Source organism: Chelonia mydas, chromosome 7 (assembly GCF_015237465.2).
Source record: "Chelonia mydas isolate rCheMyd1 chromosome 7, rCheMyd1.pri.v2, whole genome shotgun sequence".
Lineage (NCBI taxonomy): Eukaryota > Metazoa > Chordata > Testudines > Cheloniidae > Chelonia > Chelonia mydas.
The window spans coordinates 82092119-82104868 of NC_057853.1; the positions used below are offsets into that span (position 1 = coordinate 82092119).

At 46.2% G+C, this 12750-nt stretch overlaps 1 protein-coding gene across 1 annotated transcript in view; it reads right to left on the minus strand.

Moving 5' to 3' along the window:
- The window catches only part of CDH23 (cadherin related 23), a 514496-nt gene extending 509479 nt beyond the window's left edge, over positions 1-5017 (minus strand). The window contains exon 1 of the mRNA XM_037904844.2: positions 4447-5017. The gene's annotated coding sequence lies outside the window, so the exon portion shown is untranslated. The remainder of the gene's footprint in view (positions 1-4446) is intronic.
- Between the last annotated feature and the right edge of the window lie 7733 nt (positions 5018-12750).

Genomic DNA, 12750 nt, shown 5'->3' on the forward strand with positions numbered 1-12750 from the left:
ACTCCAGCAATCAGAGTAGCTGATTTCTTGGCATGCAGAGCAGTTCTCACACTGACATTTCCACTAAGTTATTGCTCTTGTGCTTCCTAAACATCCCTTCCACTCACCAATATGTCACTGCTGCTCGGTGGTGGCCCAGGCAGCTTGCTGCAGCCTTGGGACAGGTGTGTTCTTCCTAGTCTCTGTCCCTTTCCTGAAGACTTTCACTAAGCAGGTATTACTGGAACTGGGCATATCAATCACTAGACATGCCAGATTCTAGACTGTCCTCTTCCTCATGCACATCCCAGATACTTCAGTTTCCCTTCTCGTATTCCACAGCTGACTATTATGGGCCTGATTCGCCAGTCTCTCTGCACCTAGTATAGCCATTTACAACTGTGCAAAGTGGGTGTAATACTCTCCCAAATCAGAATTTGGTTCTCATACCGGCAGTAGTGTTTTACACCCGCATGGCACAGGAAGGATTGAGGGTGGCACTTACCCTGTCTCACTAGGACAGACTTCTTTATTTAGCCTTTATCATTATAATGAAAATCCCCAAGAAAAGCTCACAGTTAAAAATAAAAATCTATAGCTATGTCTTTTGGCACCCAACCAGGGATCTTGAGTCCTGGGAAAACACTGGCCTCTATAGGACCTCCGTTTGAGTGAATCAACTATCTGATGTCTTTCTAAAGGAGAAAAGAAGTTGTCTCATGCAACAGTAACAATAGATTGATGGTTCCATTACTACCACTGCCTGAGGGCAGTACTCCTTTCCTTTTCCTTTTCTACACTGCAATTTAAAACTTCTCCAGGTGCTTTAATGGCTTCATCTTTGTCATGGTGATCTCAAGGCAAGAAGAAATACTCTTCTTTGTTTTGTGATCATTTTGGTCTTCCTGAATTTTTCATGTGATGGTACAGCTATGCTGGGTGCATCTACAAATAATGATAGCTCCACTTCAGTAAGATCCTGTGGCACGAAGCAGCTCTTCGTGGAAACTCCGCTCCTGGCAGAGAACACCACATTAAAGAGGTGATTATGAGCCCTCAGAACTGGAATACCCTCCAAGAGTCTACATACCACACAGCTTTCAAACAGGTCTCCATTTGGATATCCTTTCATGGCTGACCTCTTGCCAGACGCTGCTTCTCTCTCAAATATTAATTATTATTAGTAAGTACTTATGGTAGTGCCCAAAGATTCAGAGGAGGAGCAAGACCCCATTGTGCTGCACAAAGAAGAGATAATCCCCGTCCTGGAGAATTTACAGTCTAAAGATACAAACAAGCAAAGGATGGAGGATGTGGATACAACATAGAAGCAAAAATAGAATCATAGACATTTTGAACTGAAAGGGATTTTGAGAGGTCAGCTAGTCCAGCCCCCTGCCCTAAGGCAGGACTAAGTACATTTGGATCATCCCTGACAGTTGTTTGTCTAACCTGTTCTTTAAAAACTCCAAATGATGGGGATTCCACAGCCTCGCTCTGAAGTCTATTCCAGAACTTAATTATCCTTATAGTTAGAAAGTTTTTTCCAACTATCTAACCACAATCTACCTCACTGTAGATTAAACCCATTACTTCTTGTCCTATCTTCAGTGAACACAGAGAACAATCAATCACTGTCTTCTTTATAAACAGCCGTTAACATATTTGAAGACTGCTATCAAGTTCCCCCTCCACTCCCCCCACCCATAGCCTTCTTTCTCAAGACTAAACATGCCCAGTTCTTTTTAAATCTTTCCTCACGGGTCAGGTTTTCTAAATCTTTTATCGTTTTTGTCGCTCTCCTCTGGACTCTCTCCACTTTGTTGATGTCTTTCTTAAAGTGTGGCTTCCAGAACTGGACACAATACTCCAGCCATGGCTTCACCAGTGCCAAATACAGCAGGACAGTTCCTGCCTGTCTTATAGATGACACACTTGTTAATACACCCCAGAATGATATTAGCCTTTTTCGCAGCTGCATCACATTGTTGGCTGATATTCAGTGTGTGATCCGCTATACTGCAGTACTGCTACCTAGCCACTTATTCCCTATTTCATAGTTGTGCATTTTTCTCCCCTTCTTAATTGTAGTACTTTGCAATTTTCTTTATTGAATTTCATCTTGTTGGTTTCAGACCATTTCTCCAGTCTGTCAAGATCATTTTGAATTCTAATCCTGTCCTCCACAGAGCTTGCAACCCTCCCATTTGGGACTTATCTGCAAATTTTAAGGACACTTTATATTCCATTATCCAAGTCATTAATGAAAATATTGACTAGTAGTGGACACCGGACAGACCCATGGGGACCCCACTAGATACAACCTCCCAGTCTGAAAGTGAATCATTGATAAATACTCTTTGAGTATGCTCTTTCAACCAGTTATGCACCCAGCTTTGGGTAATTTCACTAGTTTGCATACTTATGAGAATGTTAAGAGAATGTCATATGGGATGGCGTCAAAAGCCTTACTAAAATAAAGATATACCACAACTATGGCTCCCCTACTATGCCGTAGGCTGTCAACCCTGTCAAATAAGGAAAGTAGGTTGGTCTGGCATGACTTATTCTTAATAAATCCATGGTGGCTATTACTTATTACCCTACTGTGCTCACAGATTGATCGTTTCTATTTTGATTTGTTAGTATGTTAACCTATTAATTCAAATTCACTCCCCCCACTCAAAAAAGATACTCCAAACAAACAGGAACCATCCAAGGTCCTGATCCTGTCAGTTCCATGCAGGCAGAAGGCCACTTCGTGGTTCTCATTGCAGAATCAGGGCCCAAATGTATACACAATGAGAGCCTCTCTCCTGGTCCTCATCCATCTTCGTTTTAATCTTTGCCCTCCATTGTCTAGCTTAGATTGTCCTCAGGAGCAGAGTCTGTCTGTAAATCATCATGCACCCCTCAGGCACTATAGAAATAATAAATATTAACCTTTTTGTACAGGAGAAATTGACACGGGAACTAGTGGTAGGTTAAGCAATAAAATCCAGTTACCAAACTAGCCTTGCAAAGAGCCTTCCCTCCGTATGGCTTCTTCTTTTTTCAAACAGACCCGCTCGCGGGTTCTGGCGGGGTCACCCACTGGTTTGCGCTAGGGGAAGAGTGGTGCCAGTTTGATGCCGCTCCTACACGCAGCGCCCCATTAGCACCCCCGAGCTGAAGAAAGGGACCCCAACCACCCCCTGCGTCCAACACAGGCACGCCAGGACACAGGTGAGCCTGCAACAGGTAGCCACCCCTACAGCTAGGTCAAGCGCAGGACAGGCAGCAAGGCGCTACAGGATCCCTGGTCTGTAAGTCGAGGCTTCCCCGTGTGGAGTCTGGAGGCCGAGCCGCCGGGACTGAACGTGCCCCCGAGCGAACCCCGCCCGCCCGGCGAGGGGCTGTGCAGCGCCGGGCTCCGGGGACACGCCGCTCGGCCAGCTGACAGCGCCTGGCTCGCCCCTTCCCCTGCCCTGCGGCTCGCCGGTTCAGCTCGTCAGAGCCGGGAGCCCAGCGGAGCGGCCAAAGATTTCCCCTGCTCTGGCACGCCGAGAGGTTCGGCGGGAAACCGAGGCGCTGGCCAGAGACCCCCCGTGTGTGGACAGACAGGCGGTGTCTGTGCTGTGATCCCTCGCCAGAGCGGGGTGTTACTACGCACAGCCTCTGCATTGCCAACGTTGTGAATGAACCCGGCACCTGAAGAGCGATGCGCATCCATGGCACCAGATACACAAGATTCAGCTTGTCCTTGGGGGGAAGCGGGTTTCTTCTGCCCATTACCTAGAAGGACCGCATGCATAAGCGCGGGAGCGAGGAGGAATGCCAGGCCCTCTAATCCCTATCCAAACTCATGCAGCTCTCCGGCGTGGCACCAGACTGACACACCCCGCACGCCGCGATATCGATCATGCCCATAGCGATAGCTGCATTGGGAAGGTAGCTACAAGTTGTCAGAAACTTACAACCATTGAGGGATGCCCCATCTCAGCATACTGCCGGGGCACCAGGGCACCGGAAGGGCTGGGGGGGTTAACAGATATTTTTAAATGATCACAGGCACAGAAATTAAATAGGGGCAACCCCTCCGGAAAAACCCCTCCCGAACTTGCCCCGGGGCAATTTGACAGGGAGAATTAAAAAAAAAAAAAAGTTTCCTCGCAAAACAGAAGAGAAACGAGATGGGGGCGGGGGAGACAGTGGGGAATTAGTTCGACTGTTGCTTTCACTTTGTATTTAAAATATTGATCTTCCAAGCTAGGCTGGCGGCCTCCCTTCCACCCCGCACCAAAACACAGCGCAACACAAAGACACGAAATGGGGGGGTTTGTCTCTTCACAGAAGGGCTGAGGGATGCGATCCAGAGAAACAGGCTGCGAGGTAACAAGTGTTTCTCCGGCTGCTCCGGATTAGACACGATCACACCGACAGCCACCGAGCGGAGGATGAGATAGAGGCTGTAAAACTTTGCCTTACCTGACGCCCGGGAGCGCACCGCGTCTGGGGACCGCTTGCTCTGTAACGACGCGGGAGGAGGCTCACTCTGCCCCTTCGGGGGCTACAAGGGTGGAAATTCTTCCCTCCTCCGGGCTAACGAGTCCCTTGCAAAGGATGGGAAAGTTCAGGGCCGGCAGGGAGAGAACCGTCATCAACTCCAGCTCGGAGCCCTTCCCCGCCACTTCCAGCCCGTTTCCATTGCCCACCAACGACAGCGTCTCCGCTGCGCGTACGGAACGTTCACACGGCTTGATTCGGAGCGAGCCAAGCCGCGGCAGAGCGATGCCCTCACAGCCCAGCGCACCCTGGAGGAGTCCTGCTGTAGCCCAGCGCCTCGCTGACTGCTCCGTCCGAGGCCATGGCGTCCGCGGGCAACTTTAGCTTCTTTCTCTCCCCCTTAGGTCCGTTTACACTGCTTCCCTCTGCGAGAGCCGCGGAGCAGAGGGCGGGGGTGCTGCGGGGGCAGCGCCATCAGGGACTCCCGGGGATTCGACCGCACCCCGGCTTTGGAAACAATAGGAGTAAACTGAGCCCCTCGGATGCAAACGAGGGGGGGGGGGAATGAGTGCAGGCAGCACAGCTGCTGCTGATCACTTTGCAAGGAGGCAGCGCCTCAGTGCCAGGCAATGAATATTTCAGTGCGCGTTAAACTGCCCTCCGCTGATGTCATGGTAGTGGCTGCTTTGGTGACTCTACAAATCCCCCAGAGAGGAAGCCGAGCGGAGCGCAGAAACCAGACTCAGGTGCAGCGGCGGCTGTTTGCCAGTGAGTTCCCCGCCTCTCCGAGCCTCCCCTCGCAAGGAGAAGGACGCAGCGCGGGCTGTCTCCGCTCTCACTCACTCACTGGGCGGCGGCGGCTTTTTACCTGCCCAGGGAGCAGGCATGGAGCTATTTAAATAAGGCTGCTCGCTGTAAAGCGACCGTCCCTTCCTCGAGCCCCTGGCCGCTCTGGGAGTTTGCAGGACGACAGAGGCAGCTGGCAGAGCAAAGCCCTGAGACTAACCCAGGTACCCAAGGGGCAGGTGCGGATCCCTCCAGAGGCCGGGGTAAAGCCAGAGCAACGCCATCAGTGCCACGCGGGCTATTCCGGGTTTACACGGCTGTAAGGGAGAGCAGGCTCTGGCCCAAAGCACCTGGCCATACGTGCAGTTGGTAAACGGGGCTGAAGAATCCCCCCAACATGCTTGGGGAGAAATAAAGAGACGAGCTGCCGCTGCCTTTCTGGTGGGGTTCAAAGTTCACATTTTAGCAGGGAGGGGAGCTACATGTATGAAATTCAACCTTGCCTCGCATCCGCCTCTATTCTCAGCCGTACTCCGCTTCTCTTCAGTGTGACCCCCCCTTCCCGCTAGAACACTTTAGTCACTCTGGTGTCTGACGAGTACATGCAAAATTTCCCCAGGTCTTGGATATTTTTTTTTTTAAGCCTTATACACTGATTTTAAAAAAAACATCAGTTTCTAGAGTCATTTCCTATTTCCTTGGCTCCTTCTCCCTCAATCAGCTCTGTCTCCATTAAACTACCATGTTTGAATAGAAATTTGGTTTTTCAATTATGGAGGCTGGAAAATGTAAAGCATCCAACATTTTTTTTAAAAAAATAATTAGGGTTGGCCTCTGGCTGAGAGCTCAGCATTTAAAACAAAAACCGCCTAGAAAAGGGCTAGGTTTTGTTAGCAGCATAAACTGCATTGGAAAACAATTATCTCTAACACTCCACCACCCTTCTTCCTATAATTCTAAACTAGTCATTGTGTGTGTAGGTAAAGTTGGTCTTGGCCTTTATACTATTATCTATTTATAAGCCCTGCTACAACCATAATATTAAAAGCAAATGAAAGTGGGCATAGAATGACTTGGATTATTGGGACTGACATGAATCAGAGATGAACATGAAATAGAAGATCCTGGCATGGATTGGTATCACTTAGCATACAGTGGCATGCAGTTGGAATGTTGCAAGAGTACAGTTCACCTCCTCCTTCCTCTCTGGTGCCTGAGGTTCTGGCTTCTATAGGCAATGCCTCCCCCCTTTGTGACAGGCTGTTATTTCTATCTGGCCTGTTACTGGCACTTTGAGTTTGGCATCTGACTTCCACTAAGGAAGAGGGCAATTAAATCTTCTCTGCACCTGTTTTGCTCCATGAATGCCATAAAGATAGTTATTTCCAGTAACTCTCAATACAAATAATGGAGAGAGATTTAGTTTTACATTTAATGACAAGTTACTCCCTTAATGATGCTAAATTGCATCCACTAAACATGGCTTGTCTGAGGACTAGCCAAATATACAGTAAAACCATCTCAATCAATGTGTTTTCTTACATGTTGGCAGAGCGAGGATACAATGTGACAACAGGATTTTCAGTCTGCTTGCACATAGGACCAAATTTAAATCACACAAGCTAAAGCAACAGGTGACTAAAGGGACTCAAGCTGGAAGGAGCATTTCTGGATGCAATTAATGCAGCCATGAACTCATTTGTTTCCCATGATAAGGTCTCTAATCACTTAAGTGCAACCTTCCCCACTCCATGAGGACAATATACTTCCATCCTAATGCACAACAGCTAGTCCTGCTATTAACTCTGTGTTGCCTCTTTTATTCCAGTATTGAATTCTCACACCTTGAAGCTCTACTAACACACTTCAGTCTGAACCTTTAATGTCCTCACTGCACTAGCCCTGAGTTTCTTTTCAGTAGAGACTGTCAGCTCAATCCCTTTGACCCCACACTTGGGCTCATGAGAGGCTCAAGAATCATGGAAGCAAACCTGGAATAGCATAGCCTTTTAGTTAAATTCAGAAGAATTCTAACTTTCCTTTCTAAAAAGGATGTCCTAATTTTTCAAAAGTGAATAGTGATTTTGGGGGGCCCAGCTTGAAGACAACAGATTTTCACAAAGAAATGAGCACCAACCCACCTTTCAGGTGTCTCAAGTGGAGCACCCAATAAACCCAAGTAATTTTTGTAAATCTACATCTATATTCAGCTTTATACTGTTACAGAATTCTTCCTGGATGCTTTGTTACTCAAACACACCCTCACCCTTTAAGAACATCTTTGGATGAGTGACTCATACAGATGATTGTAGTCGGTCTGGTAGCATTGATTAATCCTAGGACTCTCCTGAACATCTGTGGACAATTATATCATTACCAAACTCTGTGGTGTTTATTGATTTGGAGTGGACAAATAGCTACTGTGGTCTAAACTGATGTGAGTAAATCATTTTGCCTGTGAGCAATTTGAACTGAAGGTGAAAGGTTAGACTAGAGCCTTCATTTGCTACAACATGGAGATCTTTTTAATTAAGCATTTTGAATAATCATGCTTTTCAAAAGCACAAAATAATGGTGCATCTGACTAGAAGTAATCAACTATTTACTCTCTGACATCCACAAGCCAGTTTGATTTTGGCAATCTGCATATCACAAAGCCCCCCAAGAACTGTAAATGAAGTAAGAGTTTGCTTGACACCAACAACCATTCAAACAGGTCTGGTATAAAATGTCAAAGGCGATTCACTTAGATAATCTCTAATTGTGCAGTTTAGCCTTCACAGTGCATGTGTGAAATACCTGCTTCAGTAGGGAAATCACACAAGCCATTGTTTACAATGGCCTCAGGTTAACCTGCTTCTCTGCTGTGATGCAGCTGTTGGCTCCGCAGGTTCCTGAAGGCTCAGACTCTGTGGCCAGTGTTATTAGTTCAAGTGAAGGAGAAGTGAACAGGGGAGCCTATATATAACCTTCCATTCTCAGACTCCTTCTGAGTCCAGTGTTGTACCTTAGAGCAAGCCACACTGTAAATCTAAGCTTCTCTCTGTTGCCAGACCTGTTAGACCTTGAATTACGAAACCAGCATTATAAAACACCCTCTCAAGAGCAGTTGTCTGCAGCAAGAAAGTTCCTCTTTGCACCAATGGTAAGGAGTGGTGACAGGGTTGGACAAGACTTCCTGGCTCATCCCATCCAGCTTCCTTCCTCCCTCGTGATCCTCCCCTACAGTGATAACTATACAATCATCTAACCCATTTTAATGGGCAAAACAAACACCATTGATCTAGCCCCAATCAGTGGTTTCAGGGTTTAAATACTTACAGTATCACACTGGGGAAACTCTATACCTTGGGGAGACGGATTACCTCTGCTGATGGGACAGCCCCTCCCATTGCTGTAGCAAGTAGCTACACTGAAGCGCCACTGTAGTGTTTCAAGTGTAGACTAGGCCTAAAAGCGGCTATAGGAGCACTGGGCAAGCTGAATGGGATGGAGATTGTCCCCTCTTCTCTTAGATATGAGGAAAGTTAAGGGTGTTTGTATTATTCACCCAACCCCCCCCCCACCCCCATCAACCTCCTTTGTGCTTGGCTTGGAGCACAAACGTAGTGTTGGAGGCAGTAGTAGTCGTCACTCCCTTGGTAGAAGGAGATGTACTGCAACAGCAGATTATAACCATGCACTGCAGGGAGGAGCAGGAGATTTGTCATAGGGAGAACTGCCCATCTTGGATTGGAGTAATGTTATGATGTTCATGCGTCATTTAGTGTTCAGCAGGTGGAAGAGTCCCTTACTCCAGAAGTGATGCTGCTGACAAGTGGTCACTCAAAGCCTGCACTAGGATTGGACCAAGAGAGAAGCATCTACTTGCCCTTAATGTTGGAAGGTGGAGACTCTGCTTGTGAAAGGGGCGGGCATGCACAGAACCAGGGAGGAGTTTAATTCACTTGGAATAAACAGAAATGCCCACTAATAATGAATATAGTGAGGTGCTTTTAGGCCTCGCTGATACTTTAATATACATAAACTGCATGCTGGATTGTGTCTCTCTCCTGCACTCTTCACATGTTGCTTGTTCTCTTAGGTTAGGAGCTCTTTGGGGCAGGAGTGGTCCAGCCCTTAACACGAGGTAAGTGCTGCTGGAATATACAAATAAACAGTACAGATAGATTTCAGTCACATCCATAGAACACAGACAAATAATTAAAGTAGAGAACAGCAAGAGACAAAATAATCAAGAAAAAAAATGCACACAAAGCTATTTGAAGACCAGTCTCAGGATTGGCCATTTGCAGTCATTCTGACTTCACACAGATGATGGCTCACTTAATGACTCGCCATGATAAATTCAGGCCAGTGTTTCTATTTAAAGTGCAGCTATCTCACACTTAAGAATCATTGTCGTATTCCTCTCGTTCGTATTCTACAGCACCACAGAGCACCATTCACCATATAACCTTGACTGGCTTGTTTCAGGTCATATACACACCAGTTTGCAGAGCTGTGGTCTGTTTAAGCCGGCCAGCAGGTCTTTTTTTTTTTTTTAAACTATCTTCCAAAGTCAGTGGTTCCCAAACTTTGTCCTAAGGTGACCCGCCAACTGCATTTTGTTGTGACCCACGCAGGGTACAATTTGAGGGAGGGTGCATCTCCGAGGCAGTGTCCATACACAGTGTCCATACACAGTGTCGTCCTTCTCCACCAGTGGCCTCTTTCTTGCCCCATCAAAAGGCCATCAACCACCTGCAGCAGCACCCTCCACCCTGGCATCGCAACCCGAATCCCAGCCAGGTGTGGTGGGGAGGCCCGAGGAGAAGGGGTATTGGATAGCAAACCCACCCATACTCACAGTGCAGTGACAGAGGGACTGAGCCCAGATCCCTGCTCTGCGCATTCCGACCAGGCGTTACGGAGTCACGGTGCCAATTAAGTTTGGCACCAGATCACAGCACCACTCATTCAAAATTGGCCAGGCTGCCCCTCCATGACGATGTGGTAATGTGACCCCACGCACAGGTTGCAGTGGCTGGGTTAGGGACTCTGGCCCAGGCCTGTGAGATGGGTGCTGCTGCTGTGGGGTGAGTGCAGGGCAGGTTTGCTCTCCAACTTCCCCCAAGGCTTCTCCTCCACACTGGCCAACAATCCATCTAGAAACTTCCCACAACCCAGTGGTGGATTGCGACCCACCGTTTGAGAAACACTATCCTAAGGAACTCCACAATACTGTGGTATGACTAAATATTGCATCATATGCACAGCTCCTTTACCTTGTTTTTCTGCAACTCTTCTTTTGCTAAACAGCCTAACATTGGGATTTTGTTAAAAACGCATTGCTATGTATAAAAGCATATTCAGATCAACTATGTCTCCAGACGCCATCACTGTAACCAAGGTGATTGTATGGGCCCAAGTTGAAATAATTATCCATGGTTCAGATCCCACCATGAACCCTAAATTAATTCTTCATACTGTCTGAGGAAAATGGGGGGGAGAGGAATTTTGGCATTATTCTTGCAAATCAGACTGATTTGCTTTTTTGATGTTCATGAGCTCTGGTTTGAAGAAAACAAAGGCATTGTGAATGTTATAATGAAAAAGTGTCCACCAGAATATTTGTGGAGGATGTGCCATCATGGCCATTTTGAAAAATTCTTTATTATTGGCATGAAAGAGACACTGAAATTATGGAATATTTGTAAAAAAATTTGCAAATAAAAAAAGAAGAGATGCCATCTGGTCGTGTCATTCAAACAGGGAACAGAAACTATACCATGAGACTTAGGTGACCGGTCTTACAGTGCAAATAAGCAAAGCAGCGAGCACAAGCTACAGCCAAGGGTACAGGGGGATAGACCGGAACCTTCCAGATGTCCCACCACATTCTGGACCCTGGTAGCAATGGTCCCAGTAGCTGCCCCTCAGTATGGAGAAGAGCAGCAGCGAATAAAAACCTTCACAGCCTCCTGAAATCACTCAGTCAACCCTGAAATTTGAACTCTAATTTTTTTCTCATTTGCTGTCTAGGCATTGAAGTTGGTTCTCGCCCATTTCATATCGCCTCTCTCCTACCATTGCAACGCTTCAGCTGTCCAAACTCATTATCCCTGCTTCTCATCCTTCTTCCTGCCATAAAATGTGGTATCATAGTCTGTATTTACCAGGAGGAATATATTAAAGAAAACAGCTACAAATACAAACATGCTCCCACACAGCTGGAGTTCCAACTTTGTCTTCCTTGTTTCCGGACATCCTGTCTGGAATCCTGTGCAGCATACAGAGACATATAATTGCTGAAAAACACTGCAACTACACTTTTCCTTTATTCTTCTTACCTCGCTTCTGCCCACCCATTTCTCTTACTCCAACAATCCCTTACTCACCCACTCTCCAACCCAGAGCACTCACCTCCCCATCCCGCCAAAAATGTTTTTGTTCAATCAATAAAACCTATGAAACTAAAGCCATGAAATTAAGGACACCTGTCATGCCTTGCCATTCCCCTGATCCTTTTGCTTGTATGGTGTAGCCCTTTCCCCTACCTTTCATCTGTATTTGTCTTTTTAAACTGTAAACATTTCAGGGACTGTCTCTTCCTATGTGTTTTACTGCACCCAGCACAAAGGGGGTCTTGGTCCTGATTCGGGCTTTTAGGCACGACTGCAATACAAACAACAACACTTCATAAGCAACCAGTTAGTAAAGAAAAGCCATAGGTGAAAATGTATATGAATGAACTATTTGAAAAGGAGCAGAGAAAAGAGCTAAACTGATCAGTTAATTATTTGCTATTAATAATTCCACCATCTGTAATCATCATAATCCCTCATTTTGGTGACAAAGGGAGGGCATTGCCCTCAGCAACATGGAATTAAGCATCATTTCATGCTTCTACACAAATAGTCATTAACCCATTCAGGTTCATCAGAACTATCATTTGAAGACCACACAGGGCACCAGAAAGCTACTTCCAACTTGTCAAGCAAAGCACAGAACTGGCATTACCCAGTAGAAAAGCCGATAGATCAAAATCCACAGAAATTCCCAGCATTAATGCTATTCTTCATTCTTCAAAATGGGGATAGCATGTGTGTGATGGCATCTTTCCCACCCCAGCTCCAGCCCCTCATGTCTGGGACAACCCATTTGATACAATCAAGTCAGGTTCACTAAATGCTGTGAACGACTTTGCATTGAACTTGTTTGATTTGGTAGTCCATGCAACATATCTGAATGTTATGGTTGACAGTGACCCATTCTTCCTGCGTGAAATGAATTTCTAGGTTAATTTTATGCAGCATTTTAAGACCAGTATTAGAATCATGCTATTTATTTGGGAAATTATAAATGAATGAGGCAAAGAAGAAGCCTGTGCAAAGTTAAGGGATACTCCACTCTGGTGATTAAAGAGATGGAGTATATATTCCTTATATATAAGCTGATCTTTCTGCACTGAAAGAGATCATATTTTTATTCTTTAGGAAAATAACTATCTTTAAAATT